The sequence below is a fragment of the Stenella coeruleoalba genome (genome assembly GCF_951394435.1).
Source record: "Stenella coeruleoalba genome assembly, chromosome: 15".
NCBI lineage: Eukaryota > Metazoa > Chordata > Mammalia > Artiodactyla > Delphinidae > Stenella > Stenella coeruleoalba.
The window spans coordinates 69,561,778-69,581,224 of NC_137161.1; the positions used below are offsets into that span (position 1 = coordinate 69,561,778).

At 43.6% G+C, this 19,447-nt stretch overlaps 1 protein-coding gene across 2 annotated transcripts in view; it reads left to right on the plus strand.

Annotated features, from left to right (window-relative positions):
- The window catches only part of LOC307197607 (heparan sulfate glucosamine 3-O-sulfotransferase 4), a 290,500-nt gene that overhangs the window by 6,782 nt on the left and 264,271 nt on the right, over positions 1-19,447 (plus strand). The gene's annotated exons all lie outside the window — the stretch shown is intronic.

A 19,447-nucleotide genomic window follows, 5' to 3' on the forward strand; every position in this document is an offset into this window, starting at 1 on the left:
ATGACCCAGAAATTCCGCTCCTGGATATTTACCCAAGAGAAATGTAATCATGTGGCCACAAAAAGACCTGCCCAGCAATGCTCACAGCAGCTATATTCACAATAGCCAAACTCTGGAAACAACCCAAATGTCCGTCATTGGGTGAATGAATAGACAAATTGTGGATATACAGAGGCAATGGAATATATAACACTCAACAACAACAATAAGGGAATCAACTGGTATATATGACAACGTGAATATATAATTATGATGTTGAGATGAAGCCAGACACAAAAAAGATACTTATGTATGAAAATATTTATCCACGGTCATAGAAATAAGAAGTGGTTGTTTCAGGGTGGGGGAGGATTGATCTGAAAGGGGCCTAAAGGGACTTCCTGGGGTGATGGAAGTGTTCTATGTCTTGTTTTCAGTGGAGTTTACTTGGACGTACACAGTTATCCAAACCCATCAAACTAAACACTTAAGAACTGCATCTTATCATGTGAAAACTCTACCTCAAAAAGATAACTGTGAAATACAGTGGAAACTTAAACAAGAAAGAGAAAGACTTGTGGGACAGACAGAAATACAAGATGCTCACCGGTATCATTTCCATTTTATGGTAAAGATAAATTTGAAATCACATCATGCACAATTCACCTAGCTAGTAAGTGGTGTGCAAAGACTCCAAAAACTACACATGAATCACCTTGTTACCCATCTTTCTTGCATCTACCACAAGACCTGGTATGTAGCAAGAGTACAAAGGATGGTTGTAGAGTGAATGAACATATTTGCAATGAGTGCTGGTGTAGTTGTGCCTTACCCAGGCAATGGAGCCACAAATTCAGGAAGGTATGAGGAATATAAAGATGTGTCCTGGGGGCTTCCCTGGTGGCGCAGTGGTTGAGAGTCCGCCTGCTGATGCAGGGGACGTGGGTTCGTGCCCCGGTCCAGGAAGATCCCACATGCCGCGGAGCAGCTGGGCCCGTGAGCCATGGCCGCTGAGTCTGCGTGTCCGGAGGCTGTGCTCCATAACGGGAGAGGCCACAACAGTGAGAGGCCCGTGTACCGAAAAAAAAAAAAAAGTGTCCTCATTAGGGTTGGTGCAAGGACTGGTCTTCCTACCTCCAACCCAGGAATAGTTCATTTGTTCCGTGAGGGAAATGTGTCTGGGACAGTCGGATGTGCGGGACTTGCTGGATGGAGAGCATGATGGCGGATGGACCATCATGACCATGCAGCGATGTGTCTAGTTCCATATATGGATGGTGCACGGAGCAAATCCGAACCACATTGCCTGTTTCACTGCTCTGGAATGGAAATGAGAAGCAAGAACATTTATCTCCTTGAGAGAAGAGTGCCCAGTGATTTTTCTGCACCAGGGGTTTTGTCACTTCTTTGCTTAAACACACCCTTGTGTTCCACATTGTTGAAGCATGAATTCCACCCAAGCAGAGCTGTCCAGAGTTTGTGGGGCCCTCCATATGCAATTTTGGGGAAGACCCTCTGTAAGCAAAATGGAAATTAAAATATATTTCAAATTAAAAAAAAAAAACATGACCACCTGAATATGTTGTAGGGTTCCTCCCAAGGTCTTGGACTGGCCCCAAGCATGTGAGGGGCTAACTGAAACTTCAGTGTCATTAGCTTCAAGGTAAAATGGCTTCTGTGCCCAAGGGTTCTCCCATAATCTGCTTCCTTCCCATCTCACTCAACTCATCCTCTTACAACTCGTATCTCCAACCCTCCACCCAGCTTCAGCCTCATGGAACTCCTACTATTCCCTGAATGTACTAGGCTATTGGTTTTCAACATCCATTTAACCCAGTGTTCCCTTTTTATAAAAAATATTTTGTAGGACCCCCTGAAATGAAATTCATAGATAATGTAACCAATCCACACGTATAATTTAAAAATCTATGTGACCTAATTGTAAGATAAAGGAGAAATTAAAATGAAAGGAATTTATTGTAAAATAATATACATACCACTGCGTAAATGCTTGTTCATGACGGTACCAAAGGGCTAAACATGTACTTACGATTTACTACCCTCCCCTTTCCTTTCCTCCACTGCCCTGCGGGCTTTGGTACCTGCAGTGTTAGGGAGCATTCCATGAGACCATTTCCAGCTCTGCTCTTAGCATACCCTATGCCTTCTCGCTGGACTGCGTTTCCCCCACTGTCCTAGCTTTTAAAATCCTCCACAATCAAGGGCTCAGGTGGTGGCCCTCATCCAGAAGCTTCCTTTGACAGCTGACTGCTCTAGTGGTGATCAATACCATTGCCATCTGTACCTCTGACATCCGTCCAGACTTGTGGTTTGCCCTGGCTGCACCGTGGCGTTCCTACTGATGTCCGATCTGATTCATATTATTAATCATTTATGTCCAGAGTTAGAGATACTGACAGAATTACAGGACTTCGGACAGAGATAAGGCTAGAAGCGGCTCTATTTATGAAGCCAGAGGTTAGAACCAAGAGGTAAGGAGAAGCATATGAGTCTCTCTTACACTAATTTTGGAGTCAGCGTGTCCTTGCCTGTGAAAAGCTCCATTTGAATCTCAGCTCTTTCTTTTACCAGCAGTGTGATCTTGGGCAGGTTACTTACCCTCCCTGCACCCCAGTTTTCTCATCTGCAAACGTTACTGAGTCCAAGGTCATGCTGCTCGCCAGACGACAGGCTGATGAATCGAGAGATGAGGTGTTGGGGCAAGGAATAGCAGCTTTATTTGGAAAGCCAGCAGACTGAGAAGATGGTGGACTCGTGTCCCAAAGAACCATCTTCCCCAAGTTAGAATTCAAGCTTCTTTTATACTGAAAGGGGAGGGGGTGTGGTTTGTTGTTGCAAACTTCTCGGTGCCGGAATCCTTTGTTCTTGCAACTGTCCAGGTAGGTCAGGTCACGATGTTCCTGTAAACAACCTCCAACAAGACAAATGTTCTCTGTTCTGCAACTTTTTATCGTTATATGAATGGAAAACTGTTATACCTTTAAAGGCCAGAGCCTTGAGAATGGGCTGTTCTGTGTACTTCAGGCTATAGGCAACATTCTTAACTTGTAGCAAAAGCAATAGAATATAAAGGTTACAATGAAAGAAACAGATCCATTATGGAGTCAGATTCATTCTGCCCTATTACACAAAGTGAGGTTAATAACAGTACCTACCTTACAGGCCTGTTGAGCTAATGAAGTGAGGGGTGCTTGCACAAAGACTGGCACTTAGATGGGACTAAAGATACTATAATTTCAGAACATGCATACCCTCAGATTCCTGGGCAGGCTAGTACAGGGGTTGGCAAGTTGTTTCTGTAAAGGACCAGATAATAAATATTTTAGGCTTTGCTGTCATACAGTGTCTGCTACAACTACACAACTCTGCTGTTGTAGCGTAAAAGGAGGCTCAGACAATATGTAAATGAGTGGATGTGTGTGTTCCAGTAAAATTTTATTTGGAAAGACAGACAGCAGGGTGGATTTGGTCCATGGGCTATGGTTTTCCCATCCCTGTCCTAAAGGATGGGCTAACAGGATGGTCTGTACCCAGAAGAAGGGCAGTAGCCATAGCAGTTAGAAGTCTGGGCCATGTCTATATGTCTTTTGTTTTTCTTCTAAGAAAATAAGGATCGTATTTTATAATCTGTTCTGTACCCTGTTTTCTTTTTATATATCAGCGTATAGAGCACATATTGTAAATAAGTAAATGTATTTATGCATATTCATTTTTATTGCCTACACTAGTAACTTATTATATACGGATGAACCATATTTATTTGACTCATCATCTGCTGCTGGAGATACAGCTCCAGTTTTACTTATTGTGGTTTATAATTATGCATTTGTGATATGATTTACTTAATATTTTTCTCCTATGAGACTGTTTCTGGAACCTGGGAGTCATAAAACCCTTGCCTTGGCACTCACTGCCATCTTGGGGAAGTTAGTTGACTTCTCCTGGCCAAAATCTCTTCACCAGTGAAATGTGGATCCAGCAGAGTGTTGGGAGGGACCGATGACTTAATGTTTGTAAAAGACCATGGAAATTGCAGAGTAAATGTTCTACCAGTCCAAAGTATCTCTAGGGTGGCAAGCATCTTTTTTGGCCTACATGTCATTTATTTTGGCCAAGGAGAGAATATGCCCATTTCCTATGAGAGGTGTCAGTTCTATTATATATCAAGAGATAAGAATAAACAGTGCTGCTGTAAAGATCTTCGATAAAGAAACGAGAAAGTTAGAAAATAAAAGCAAGAGGGAAAAGAAACTCCCTGGGTGTCTGCATTTAGCCACCGTGTGACACTGTAAAGGCTCCCGATTTTGGGTCCGGTTGTTCAGTTAAGTCTTGATTTCTTTCTGTTTTCACTCCCACTTTCTATCTTTGTGTTTCTCATTCAGAGATGTTCTCAGGAGTGGTGATCCCTGAAGACAGGCCTGTGCTGGCAGGCTGGGGTGTGTGAAGAGGGGACAGATTAAAGAGAGGGACAGAGAGGATGGAGGTCAAACTTACTATGAAAAGGTCACTTCAGAGAACTAAGCAGGGTGTGAACTGACTGGGCATACAGACTGGGGTTCCCTACAGGACTCCAGACTCTTCACCACCTGCATGAGAGGCAGGGGAACTGAGGCAGAAGAAAGGAAGTCAGAGAGGATTGGCCTAGGGTCCCCCAATCCCCAGCTGTTGGTAAGACCATCATCTTCCCAGGAGGATTTGGCTGAAGAAACACAGTAGGGTTGATCCATTGGTGGGGGCTTCAGAGTCTGCAACTCTGCAAGGCTGGGAAGAACCATAACACACACACACACACAAATACACACACACACAATGTGTTATCACACACAGAGTTTTCCTCCATCAATCCATTGCAGTCCCGGCCTTTGCTCTTATATGACATTTGAGGGTTGCCCTGGGTGGTGCTGCAAACCACAAAGGGTCATGGTCCCACCAAGGCCTGGAGGGTTTCTGCTGATGTATGTCTGCCCTGCAGAGAGGCAGCTTTCCAAAGATGAAGTACACTAAGAGATCACAGATCCTCCCCGCCCTCTGCCCCTGGAAGTCTTGTGTCCATTCCTTCCTAATTCTAATGGGATCATCAGACTGACTTCTGCCTGTGGAAATGCGTGTCCCGTCTGTTTTGTGCTGGTGATTCTATGGTCATTCATCCATGGAATCTAGTCATCTCTCAGAGGTGCGGTCCCAGGTGAAATTTCAACCTCCCTAGACACGTGCTCCAGGGATGCTCTGGAAGGAAATGGTTTCTCATTCATAACCCGAAGGCTCTTACTAACGGGAGAGATGTCTTTCATTCACACCATGGGTTGGCTGTTTGTAGAACAGACAGGGCAAGGGATTCAACATGCATTACAGAGTCTGATCCTGGCCTGGAGTCCTGAGTAAGAAGGATTTAAATGATCTTCCTCCTCTTGCTGAAAGTTTAGATCCCTAGAAATGTATCATTCTCCCATCCCACCAGCTCGTGATGATTGTCATGTCATGTGCAGAGAGAGGGATGGTCCCGGCCCTGAGTTTGACCCACTGACAATTGCTTACTGACCTCCTGTGACCTACCTGCTTATTGTTGAAGTTCCTGCATCTGGAGAAGGCAGATCTGGGTTCAAACACCTGTCCTGCTATTTAGCAAATGAAAGAATTTAGGTACCTTAGAGCAGCGGTCCCCAATCTTTCTGGCACCAGGGACTGGTTTTGTGGAAGACCGTTCTTCCACAGATGGGGGATGGATGGTTCAGGCGGCAGTGCCAGCAGTGGGGAGAGATGGGAAACGGCATGTGAAGATTCGCTTACTCACCCGCTGCTCACCTCCTGCCGTGCAGCCCAGGTCCTAACAGGACCAGTAGCAGTCCACAGCCTGGAGGTTGGGGACCCCTGAATTAGAGAAACATTTGTTTTTCTACTGATTTTTTTTTTTTGCGGTACGCGTGCCTCTCACTGTTGTGGCCTCTCCCGTTGCAGAGCACAGGCTCCGGACACACAGGCTTAGCGGCCATGGCTTACGGGCCCAGCTGCTCCGCGGCATGTGGGATCCTCCCGGACCGGGGCACGAACCTGTGTCCCCTGCATCGGCAGGCGGACTCTCAACCACTGCGCCGCCAGGGAAGCCCTCTACTGATTTTTTTATAACTCTCTTGCCTGACGATTTCCTCAGGACCAATGCCTTTAGAAACACACTTTTAGTTCTCCTGCAGTCACAGTTGGGGAACTTTGCATATTTGAAATTTCTTCTCTAGTTGGATGAGTCTGATGCCTCATAGACTGGCTTCCTAAATCTACTTGTTTTTTGTCCTCCCCTGTATTCATGGTACATGATATGTCTACGTCTGGTCTCTTCCTTGGAGCTTCTGCAGGTCAGAGGACAGTCCCAGGGAAGCCCAGCCACTCCCAGACTTCCTTTTAGGGGGATGGCCTCATGGCCCTTGGATGATAAAAGGGCTACCTGCACAGGCTTCTCAGCAGCAGGAATGGCTTCATGGATGTGCAATCTGTGTAGTTTCTCAGGTCCACATGCTTAGAAAGAACTGTGCTTGGTTTAACGCTCTGCCATCACCACTTGGACATTTTTGAACGTGTGGACCTACATTTTCACTTTGCATTGGGTCCTGCAGTTAAGTAGCTGATTCTACTCAACAGTTTCACCACTGACATCTCGGTTCAGACTGCTCTTTGTTGGCGGCTGTCCTGTGCATCGCTGGGTCATTGGCAGCGTCTCTAGCCTCTACCTAATAGATGCCAGTAGCAACACCTCCCTCCCACTTATGACACCAGATGTGTCTCCAGATATTGCCAAGTGTTCCCTCAGGGTCAAAGTCATCCCCTGCTGTGAACCACTGGGCTAGAGAGATTCCTCTAGTCCCCCCACCGTGTGTCTGTATCTCAACGCTTGTTCTTCCATATGCGGGAGGGGTAGTGGGGCTGGTGGTGTTCCTCTGGGTTCTTGCTCTCATTTTCATAACAATAAGCTGCTTTCTCAGGAAGAGACTTGCAATTCAGGCCCCAATTTCTTCTTGACATTTAGTCCTGTCCCTGCTTTGCTGAAAAAGGATTCCTAGAAATTGGTACCAATGGTCATATTTGTGCCCTTGATTCTTTTAGCCCAGGGATTTCTTTCTATTCACAGGATGCACTTACACATTGTATTTTCTGCTTCCTGATTTCCCTCAGGGCTTAGGTTTCTGAAATTCAAAGGTCTACATTTTTCAAAGACAAAAGCAAGAGAAGGACTCTGTGCTTCTGTCTGTTTAGCCACCCCTTGACAATGACTGTTATCTGTCCAAAAGCAAGAAGGGCCACAGGTAAAAGGAAATTCAGGAATGAGGTGTGAATCTCATTACACAACTCTTCCCAGTCTTAATTTTCCTTTAATCATTTGGGATGATTAATTATATATTGGATTTATAAGACTTGCCGGAAATCTCCTCTAAGGCCACTATTCTTTATATATTTACATATTTTTGCCTTTTCAGTTTTTATTTAAATCAGAAAATAAAAAATAAAATACAGTGTGTGTGTGTGTGTGTGTGTGTGTGAGAAAAAAAATCCAAAAGTAATCAAATTTCTATACAGTCTAGAAAACAATAGAAGACCTGACTAGAGTGGTCTGCAGTACATCTAGGAGGGAACAAGGGTGGGTGGAGCTGGCACTGTATCTGGCAACAGAGTGTGGGTGGCCTGGTGTTGTCTTGGCAGCCCTGGAGAAACAGGACTGAGTGGAGAGTGAAACTCACTGAGTCCGGGGCTGGGAGCACACTGGCTCAACCACACATCCCTGCATGACAAACACAATAACAGAGAGGCCTGTTAATGAAGTGGTCTGGCTCAGACAGACTCAGGACACTTCCAGGGAGAGCCGAGGCCTGGCCTGGAGACTCTGTGAGCAAATCCCATCTTCCCATGTCCTATCCATGGCCCCCAAGTAGAGCCAGATGTGGGACACTGCCAGCTTGACAGTGAGGGAGCACTGACACAGGCCCACCCTCCACAGCTCTGCAGACATGCCCACAGTGGATGAAGAGCCCCTCAGTCTGCTGGTCACTGCATCACCACCATCAGCCTGGTGTTTTCCTGAGACATAGCTCTGACTTCAAAGAACATCTCCTACAGAACTTGTGCGTGCAGTGACCACCAGATTCTTGAACACACAGTTGGCCAGTAACTACTCGGAAGGCACCAGTGGTTCTTCTTCCTCCTCGGGCATCAGGGCATGCTGGCCTCAGGGTGAAGGGAGTGGACTGAGCTGGCCGAGTCAGAGCAGTACTGATGCGTGACACGGGGCACGTGGTGCTTCTTGTCCAGTGGCAAGGAGGAGAGCATCGGTAGTGACAACTGTATATGCTGGTCCCCTTGTTTCTTGTGATGGTGATGGCCAGGGGCTCAAAGGTCATTTCCATGGTGAAGATATCCAGGCTGGGGGACTAGTGGTTCCCTGCCAGAGCAGCAGTGGTAACAGAGATTCCATGCTTACACTCCAGAGTTTATCCTCCCCAGCGTGACTGTCCCAGAGCAGCACTTCCCCCATCCTTTGTCCCTGTGCTCCTTCTGTGTTGTCTGGAAAAGGACCTGTACTTTATTTTAACCAAGGCAGCGTTTTCTTTATAGTGTCAACTTCTGCATGTAAATCACCAGAAGCAGTGCCAGCAGCCTCACTGGTTTTGTCCTGAACAACATGTTCTGGCCTCTTCATGTGACACAGAACGTATTTTATTCTCCGGGGGTCTCATCAAGCACAGTCTAAATCAGTGTGTCAGAGTTGAGAGATGAAAATAATTATTTTTAAACTTTAAATATCTACTGGGAAAAGAAAAGTATTTCTTCTTCCTTATATGCAAAATCTATGCCATACAGTTTTCATATAATATATATTATAGTAAATATTTATATATATTTATATAAATGTAAAATATAAATCTAGATACATATATATATATAGAGAGAGAGAGAGAGAGACAGAGAGAAACAGAGACAGAGAGACAGAGACATTGACATCCTGATGGAAATGTAAGTAGGATCGTATGTGTCTGTGGTGTTCCAGGCATGTGCTAGACACTTGCATAGCAGCCATTTAAGGTAGCTGTAATTATGTTCATCTTATAGTCAGGGAGACTGAAATAACCTGGGAGAAACTTGAGCACTTTTTACATACTGATGGAAAGAAGCTAGTTGAGGTAGAAAGATTGAAAACAGAGAAGATTCTAAGAAGGCTGGGGTGCGGGGCAATGGGAACCAGAGCGTGAGTGAAGCAGGTTGTAGATAGGATGGTAGGTGTATGGACAGAGAGTTGGAGGCTTTTGCTTCTGATGGCTCTTCTTGTAGTGTGCAGTAGGAGTTAAGGTCATCCTTGAGAGGGATGGGAAGTGTAGTGGGGGACATTTGGAGATTTGAGGAGATTGGAAAAAATTAGAAATAGTCATTAAGGATAGGACACGTAAGTTGCTCAGAGAGAACTGTAGCAGGATTCCTGGGCACTGCCAAGGGTCCAGTTAGGGCTGGCAATGATCATAACTTTATAATGAAAGCATCCTGACCAGGTGTGTAGTTTTCTCCAGCAACTCTCAGATGCTCAGGGGCCTGCATCATGTATTAGTTTGCCAGGGCTGCCATAACAAAGTACCATAGACTGGTTGGCTTAAGTGACAGACATTTATTTCTCATAGTCTTGGAGGCTAGAAGTCCAAGGTCAAGGTGCTGGCAGGGTTGTTTTTTCTGAGGGTCTCTCTTCTTGGCTTATAGATGAACATCCTCTCTGTTTTCACGTAGTCTTTCTTTTGTGTGTGTCTGTGTCCTAACTCTTCTTTTTTTTTTGGCCATGCCACGTGACTTGCGGGATCTTAGTTCCCCAACCAGGTATTAAACCCGTGCCCTCGGCAGTGAGAGCGCAGAATTCTAACCACTGGACCATCAGGGAATTCCCCTAACTCTTCGTATTAGATTGGACCCACCCCAATGGTCTCACTTTACTTACCTCTCTAAAGACCGTATCTCCAAATACAGTCACATTCTGAAGTGCTGAGGTTTAAGATTTCAACATGAATTTTTTGGGAAACACAATTCAGCCCATAACACATGGAAAAGGGGAGGATATAGTTCATTTGGGGCTGGGATTTTTGTCCTGGTGAGTGTAGGGAAATGCAAAAGGGCAAGGATATTATCAAGGAAATTGTAGAAATAAGGACCAAGGACCGTGAAACCAGAGAGGGAAACGAAGGTGTGGGGAGGACACAGAAAGAAAAGGAAAAGAGTAGTGGAGCCGTGACAAAGTGTCTTGGTGACGCCAAGGGGGTCATGAAGGGAGCGGTTGAATAGGCAAGTTGGAGGGATCAGGAAGCTGTGGTTGTAGAGTGGGGTGATTATGTTAGTGATTTCAGAGGTGATTTTAATACTTCCATGATATATAATTTCTCTGAGCCATTTATCTCTTTGTAAAGCGTAGACATGCTTGCCCTTTTCAAGCCTTCCAGAATACGCGCCCTTCAGGGCAGTGATGATCCGCGGTTTTAGCTCCCACCTTCGTGAAAGCTGCATCTGTTGTTGATGCCTTTCATTTGCAAGTAACAGGAGATCATTCAAACCAGGCTAAGGAAAAATGAAAGGGAGATTTATTATAAGGATTCAAAGGTATAACATGGGACTTAATACGAAATAGAGCCAGACCTCTCAGGAGGCTAGAGTCAGAAATTGGAAACTCAGCAGGAACGAGCGATGAGAACCGAGAATCAGAACGCCACTGGGATCCAAGGTAGCTACTCTCTCAGCCTCTTTCTTGGAGCCACTCAGAGCCACACAGCCCTACAGACTGGCTTTCTTCTGGTCAAGTAAGCATGGGGTCAGCCTCGCAACAGTCTCAGAGCTTGTGTGCCCTCCATTCAAGCAGTAAGCGGGGAGTGACTGTCATCTGTGCCCTGATTCCACCCCACAGGTGTCTAGGACAGACGCAGATATCATTCAGGTAGAGATGGGGAGTCCAGAACATGTACTGACAGTTACGGAATAAACTGCAGTTCCTCAAATCCCTTTAAAGGTTTTTCTGTCTTTTAAACTTACTGTTAATTGTCAGTGAAATTAAAAAAATTTTTAATTGAAGTAGAGTTGATTTACAATGCTGTGCCAATCTCTGCTGTACAGCAAAGTAACTCAGTTACACACATAGAGACATTCTTTTTTTACATATTCTTTTCCATTATGGTTTATCCCAGGACATTGGATATAGTTCCCTGTGCTGTCAATAGGACCTTGTTGTTTATCCATTCTACATGTAATAGTTTGCAGCTACCAACCCCAAACTCCCAGTCCATCCCGCTTCCTCCCCCCATCCCCCTTGACAACCACAAGTCTGATCTCTATATCTGTGAGTCTGTTTCTGTTTCATAGATAGGTTCATTTGTGCCATAGTTTAGATTCCACATATAAGTGATACCATATGGTATTTGTCTTTCTCTGTCTGACTTACTTCACTTAGTATGATAATCTTTAGGTCCATCCATGTTGCTGCACATGGCATTATTTCATTCTTTTTTACGGCTGAGTAGTATTCCATTGTATATCTACCACACCTTCTTTATCCATTCCTCTGTCGATGGACATTTAGGTTGTTTCCGTGTTTTGGCTATTGTGAATAGTGCTGTTGTGAACATAGGGGTGCATTATGTTTTTGAATTAGTTTTGTCCAGGTATATGCCCAGGAGTGGGATTGCTGGATCATATGGTAATTCTATTTTTAGTTTTCTGAGGAACTTCCATACTGTTTCCCATAGTGGCTGCACCAACTTACATTCCCACCAACAGTGTAGGAGGGTTCCCTTTTCTCCACATGCTCTCCAGCATTTGTTATTTGTAGACTTTTTAATGATGGCCATTCTGACCGGTGTGAGGTGGTACCTCGTTGTAGTTTTGATTTGCATTTCTCTCGGAATTAGTGATGTTGAGCATCTTTTCATGTGCCTGCTGGCCGTCTGCATGTCTTCTTTGGAGACATGTCTATTAAGGTCTTCTGCCCATTTTTTGATTGGGTTCTTTGTTTCTCTCACTACTTCTATTCAACATGGTATTGGGCTCATCTTGATGTGATCGAAAAGCACACAATGGCAGGGACTTTATATTTCCCTGTAATTTTGCTGACTTCGCCATTTTAGCAAAAAATAATTTATTCTAATGGGATTTGCATTGCATAAAATTATAATCAATGTTTTTAAGAACAAGGTGCTGTATATTTATGAAATCGTCGTGTTTATATGAGGGTAAGGTTTAGAATGTATTGGCAGGTATTTTCCACAAACACTCACATGCAAAGCTATATACTCTGCAGCTTTGACATTAACATATATTATTTGCATAAACCATAAACACTGGGCAATTTCTTTGTCAAACAAAAAGTACTGATTACCTTAGAAAGGATATTAATTTCTTTATCCATATTTTTAAATTTCACTGACTGTATTTTGATGATCATTCATCTTGTCTGGTAGCACAGTCTGTAGCAAAGACTCTCTCAATATTTCCCCAAACAAAAAATAAGATACAGGAAAGGCAACGGCTTCTGAATGTGAATGGTCTGTGATACAATAATTTTGATCAGTAACAGAAAGCCTTCCTTCAGCTGAAGTTCACGGCTATTAGACATGGGCAAATGCCAGGGAGACATCTGATTGACAGAGGGGTGGCAGTAAATATATTTTCAAATTAAATTTCATGTTTATTTTCCACCCTCCTTAAAAGCTTTCCAGTTGGAGTTTCGGTCCACTGAATCTAGCTAGTTTCCTTTGGGGGAAAAAAAAGAGTTGTTCATGTAAGTCTTTGTGTGTTTCTCCTCAATGGCTTGGGAATCCTTGGGACTCATTCCAGCTGAACTGATAGAAACAAAGCTGAGATTGCATCTCCCCAAACTTGGGATTCCATTTTGTGTGTGAACAAGTGAAGTGACTGATACTGATGGTAAAACAGGAAGGAACAGTGATCTTGGAGTCAAACAGATTAGGACTTCATTGACTGGGGATGCAGCTGGGATCAAATTATTTAATTGCTCTAAACCATTGCTCATCATACCATGGACTGTGGTGAGGATTAAATGAATTGATCCATACAAGGAGCTTAGACAGTGCCTTATACACAGGAAGCACTCAATACCTTTAGCTGATGTTATTACTATTATTACTACAACTATATGCATTGGAGATAATGAGGCCTGCAACATAGACTTCTATGGAAATTAAATGAGATCAAGTGTCTGACATGTGGTGGAAACTCAGTACATATGAGGGTTTCTACCTCTCCCCTGATGACAGACCCCCCCCCGCCCCCGCCGAGCGCTCATGTAATATGAACCCCAAAGGATAGCTGGGACTTGGCCAGCATGAGCTCCATTTTGGTTATACACAGAGGACAATTGGATGAAAAGGCAGAATTTGAAATCCAAGGAAATTAGTAACTAGAGTCACCAAGCATGTCCCTGTCATAGAAGGTGTTTGAGTTCTTGCCTCGAAGACTGGAGTCTTCTCTACCCTGGGATTAAGGATGCTGCCAGGTGAACTTGGAGGCTTTGCCAAGCATTCACCCATTTATAACCAACTTTGCGGTGTGTGTCGTGTGGTAGGTCTGATGGAACTAATACAACATGAGCAGCTTTCTGCCTGGCGGGAAATACTAATTGGCGACTTTGAAAAAAATGATAAAGGTATTTTCTCAGGGTCCATGAGAATTTGGAGAGTGGGGAATGCCCATATATAGTCGATTCAACTGCTTTAGAAAACGACTTGGCGATATCTAGCAAAGCTGAAGGTGTTTGTGTTCTAAGTCCTGCCACTTCCCCTCTTAAATATAACCTGGAGGGATGGTTCTCAAAGTGTGGCCCCAGGGAGCAGCAAAACCCCCATCACCTGGAAACTTGTTAAAAGTGCACATTTTGTTACCAAACCAAATTTGGGTCTGCTCGCCTGCACGTGGTAAAGCCGATCTACTGACGTCAGGTTGTGGTGAAGGAAAGTGCAGTGTTTATAGCAGGGCGCCGAGCAAGGAGAACAGGTAGCTCATGCTCAAAAGACCTGAACTCCCCGTTGGCTTTCAGGGAGGGGGTTTTCTTTTGTTTTTTTGTTTTTTTTTGCGGTACGCGGGCCTCTCACTGTTGTGGCTTCTCCCGTTGCGGAGCACAGGCTCCGGACGCGCAGGCTCAGTGGCCATGGCTCACGGGCCCAGCTGCTCCGCGGCATGTGGGATCTTCCCAGACCAGGGCACGAACCCGTGTCCCCTGCATCGGCAGGCGGACTCTCAACCACTGCGCCACCAGGGAAGCCCAGGGAAGGGGTTTTAAAGGCAGTGGGAGGGAGGGGGCTGCAGGGTGCATGGTTAGTGCATGCATAGTACTGGGATTTGGGGAATCAAGGTGAAGTTTCAAGCATCATCAGCCTTCAGTCTAGGATCTGCGTTCTTGTGGTCAGCAGTTTCCATCTGGAGGGGGTCGGCTTCCTGTAAAAACGACTCAGGACTGTGTGTCAGGCCTGTATCTGTGTCTTTCAGGGAACTGGGAGTTTGGTGATTCTGCCATGTGGCAGGTTTATAGTCTAAATTGGTACCAGTTTCCCCACTCAATAGCTAGTCTTCGTTTCTACATCTTCACATTCCTAATCGTTTAACTCTTGAGTCAGCCTTTTGAGACTCAAGGGAGGCCCCGGAGACTAAAGCAAAAGCCTTTTACGTCAAGGGACAGGGACCCAGGGGCTTGAATATGGTCTCAATTCTTGAATCTCTTCTCAGATTTACTGAATCAGAAACTCTGGGAGAGGGACCCAGCAACCTTTGTTTTAAGAAGCCCTCCAGGTGATGCTGGTGGACTCTCAAGTTTGAGAACGACTAGCCTGGAGGTATTCTGGAGCTGAGGCATAAAGGAGTCGGATGAGAAAGTGTTGGAACCGGAAGTGATCTAATAAATGTCCATCACCATCATGATGACACATTCCTATGAAATCATACTATTCAGAACTGAACAAAACCATACACAACACAGGTTGTATCTCAGAAACAAAATGTTGAGAAAGAACAGACTTGTGGTTGCCAAGGTGGAAGGGGTGTGGGGAGGGAAGGCTTGGGAGTTTGGGATTAGCAGATGCAAACTATTATATACAGAATGGATAAGCAGCAGGGTCCTACTCTATAGCGCAGGGAACTACATTCAATATCTTGTGATAAACCATAGTGGAAAAGAATATGAAAAAGAATGTGTATATGTGTATAACTGAGTCACTTTGCTGTACAGCAGAAATTAACACTATTGTAAATCAACTACAGTAAAATTTTAAAAACCCACAAAAAACATAATGTTGAGAGAGAGGGAAAAAAAGCAAGTTGCCTGAGAATCCATGCGGTATACCAGCACCATTTATTTTATAATGTTAAAATTTGCAAGAAGAATTATATAGCTATGTGTATATAGTTACGTATAGTTGAGGGATGAATGCATATGTAGAAAAATTAGGGGACAGGGGAGGGAATGCGATAGGAAAAGCTACACAAAGGATTTCATCGCTATTAGCAAGGTTTTGTTTCTTAAGCGGAGTGATGGGCATGTTGGTTTTCATTAAATTATTCCTTGTTTGAATGTCTAAAATATATCATCAACAACTAATTTTAAAGAGAGGCTTTCCTAAAATAGGTCTCTTTGTTCCAGGGTAATTTCCCTTTTCCCACCTCTGTTGGAACATGAAAACCTCCGACTACTTGCTGAACATCCCTTACCAGAGGAAACGCTGGGCCAGCATTGCCTTGCTGTATGAACCAGTTCAGTTCTGTGCGTGAGCCGGAGAGCAGCTTGTCTGTTTTTTCCGGTTTCATATTTGTGGACTCTTTCTATATTTCAAAGTATTGTCTCACATACTTCGTCCTGAAAATAACTCGGCGAGTGAGTGTGGGTATTATTATTCCTCAGTTGACAGATGATGATAAAAAACCCAAATTAGCCAACATTTATTGAGCACTCTTTATTGCTATCTCTGGAGAGAAGTGCTTAACACACATTTTCTCATGTAGTCATTAGAGTTAACCCATTTGATGGGTGAAGAAACTGAGTTTCAGAGAGGTTAAAGGAACTTGCTCAAGTACAGTACATGCAGTGTCAGAAGTCAAAATCAGATCTGTATGAAGGTCAGAACCTTGCTTTAGTGACTAGTCTCTACTATCTTTAAAGAATAGTGTGGTTCCCTAACTGGTCTAGGGGTTTGGAAACCAACCTACATACTGTCCGAACCCGCTTGGGTTTGGAAACCAGCCTACATACTGTCTCTTATGCCTGAAGGTGGTCCACACTGTTTTTCTTTGCTTTTGGTTTAACCTTCTATGTAAGTCAGGTTTTTTGATTGCAAGTAATATAAATTGTTGCTGGCTCATGTAAGCAGAAGAGAGCTTAGTGGGAAAATATCAAGAGGAATGGAAAAGAAGACTGGAAGAAATGGAAATGGATAGAAGTATATTCTGGAGCGCTGGGCAGCAAAAACCACAGCCATGTCCAGACCAGGAGGAGAGAAGAGCTAGTCTTCTCTTCTGGGAGAAAGTCAACCTGAATTACTTTCTTCCTAAGCCTACAAAATAAGAGAAAATAATCTCTTTCTCCCTCCTACCACTGCCCCCCACCCAAAAAAAAAAAAAAATCAGGATGTTATTAAGAAGGGGTAAATGGGTGCTGGCAATGCAGTCAGTGTGGCAGACACACAGATCGGAAGTTCATATCCCTAAGCAGGCAGTTACATTAAGCAAGGAAAGAAAGAAAGAAATACATCTTTGTTGCCTGGCTTCCCCCAGTGGGTAATTAAAATGATGCCACTGCTGTTTTTACTACATTCGAAAGTGTTCTAATTTGTATTTCGCCAGAGGCTTTTCGGCAACGGGAACATTTTTACAGATCTAACAAATAATTATAAATAAATAAAGTCTCGACTTCTGCTGTTTGGGGGAACGTTTCCTTCAGGTGACACATTTATAAATCCACCTGTTTGACAATATGGAGCTAAAATAACAGTAGAGCTTGAACTGGTTGCTTAAGTGACAGTTGAAATGGTGTATTTGTCAGCATAGAAATGAAAAACGATATCACGCAGGGAGGTAATCTAGTCCCAAAGGCACCGTGGACTGTGAATGCTAAATCACAATAGACCTAGAATACAACATTGCGTAATTCTTGAATAAAGGATACGAGGAACAGAAAACCGATGGTAGCAAGAATTCAGATTATAAATTCACAATTGATAGTTAAGGTGATTTCGAGACTATTGATTTGGTCTCTGAGTGCACCCCCAAAATGTATCTGAGAGCTATTCTTCAGTAACACTGGGTACAATAATAATGAGAAAGAGAATTTAAGGAGGAGTTGCTATGTGGTTATGTGTTCATAGCCCCTCTTGGGGACCTCAGATCTTCTCAGCTCAGTATGGGTTGATGCCAATTACAGTGGAGTTTTCAATCTTCAATTCATGGGTGATTACAAGTGGAGCTTAGGAGATACCACATTTCCTTCCTAAGGCCAGTTAAGATCTTTCCACTGCAGAATATTATCAAGTCAGAAAACTCTCTGGATGCCTTCCAGTTCATTCATGTTCAGATGAGGCATATATGAACCCCAAATGTGAAATATACCCATAACCTGCTTTCCTTTCATTCTGAATGACCAGGGTCCTAGGTGGAAAAATTGGGGTTCTGTATGGCCTCAGGAGGGAAGAGTTTTTCAATAAGGAATTTGTGAAAAAAACTGTAAGGCCCACTTTCCAGACATTTTCCAGGAACTCTTAAGAAATGATATAATCTTGTTCTTAAAAAGTCTGGGCGGGGGGAGTGGAGGAGTGGAGAGCCTATCTCTTGTAAAATATGCTGAAGTCATAAAAAATAAAACAAAACAAATGTCTTTGGGGTGGGGAAGGGCTTAGTGCCTACCTCCATCTATCTGAAGAGGGTATGTGGATATTCCAACCAGGACAGCCCGTTCATTGCATGGTGTATGGAAGGTTGGATTCCTTCGATATAACAGAATCATTGAAGAAATAATATATGTGAATCATATTTTCATTGCAATAATGGATCTCACTCTTTAAGAAGTCTTGTTGTAAGTTAAGTGCTTTTTTTAGAACTTAAAAAATCACTTTTATTGAAGAGAGGCAGCATAGCATCATGGGGAAGAGCAGGGGTGCTGGAGTCAGGTGCCTGGTTAGAATCCCAGCCCTGTAGCTCCCTAGCTGGATGAAGGGTGCTTTGGTTTCCCAGATGCTGAATGGGGATGCTAAGAGAGGAATACATTTGAATAGTGTATCATAAGTATTCATTGAATATCAACTACTAGTACTATGACTTAACTACATCAAGTTTGCTAAAAGCTGTCTCAGCTTTAGTGGAAGTATATTGCAGGCTTCTTATCTTATGCGGTCTTCCCAGAAGTACTCGTCTGACTGATTCATTCTCTTTATCGCTCTACTTCCCTTTCATTTACCATTTACTGTTACCTGCTATTTGTCAGACACATGTAGCTGGTTTTAACAAAGGAAAAGATAATAGTTTCAGCTTTCAGGGAACTCACAGTCTAATGGCAGAAAACCAATGAGTCTATGGTGGTGATTCATATTTGCAGTTCATTCTTCCATCTCATCGTGTTCTGGTAAAATGTCCTCAGTGTGCTGTTCACTCCAGAATCTTTGGATAATCGCCCAGTGTCCTCAGTTGGCTGTTGAAGAGCTGTGATGCCCTATTTACTCACGGTCCTTCTTTAGAACATCAGTGCCTTCTATGTCTCTTTATGGATCCTCCCATTCTTGAGCACTATACGGGGTTTGCATCTTTCCAGAGAAGCTGCAGTAGATCCAGCCCACTGAGATGGCCCTTAATCATAAGTCACTGGATATCTTCAAAATCAGACCTGTGCTCAACCGAGAAAATACGTAAGCCCTTTTGGGGTCTTTTTTTTTTTTTTCAGTAATCCCGATGAGAAATTAAGGATCCCTTGAGGGATGGGGAGGTACCACCAGAGAATTGTCTTTTGTGATTTGCCTTCCCTGCCACTAGGTGTCACTGCTCCACATAAATAAATGGAACCAAATTGGCCTTGGCACTGTGAAATTTGACCATTGGTTAAGGGGATCTGGCAGGTTTAGGTATGTCCTCATTTTAAAGTTGTCAAGTAACCTGAAGACTGGCTACCATATAGGAACCAACCCTGCATAAAACGTCTTGGAAAATTAAAGTATCTGACACACGTTAAGTCCAGCACTCTGTTTATATCCTCCTTGGTATTGATCCTTTTAAAACAGATCTTTAAAGATTAACTTCTCGGAACAAAGATAATGTCTTTATGGAGTGTACTATTTATGTATCTGTCTGGGAAGAAATATCTGGTTGTATGAAGACATCATACAGACAGCAAAGGAAATCTCGCAAAAGAAGACTATTTGTCCTTCTACCGTGGCCTTCTTCTCATGAGAGACAAAGGCTT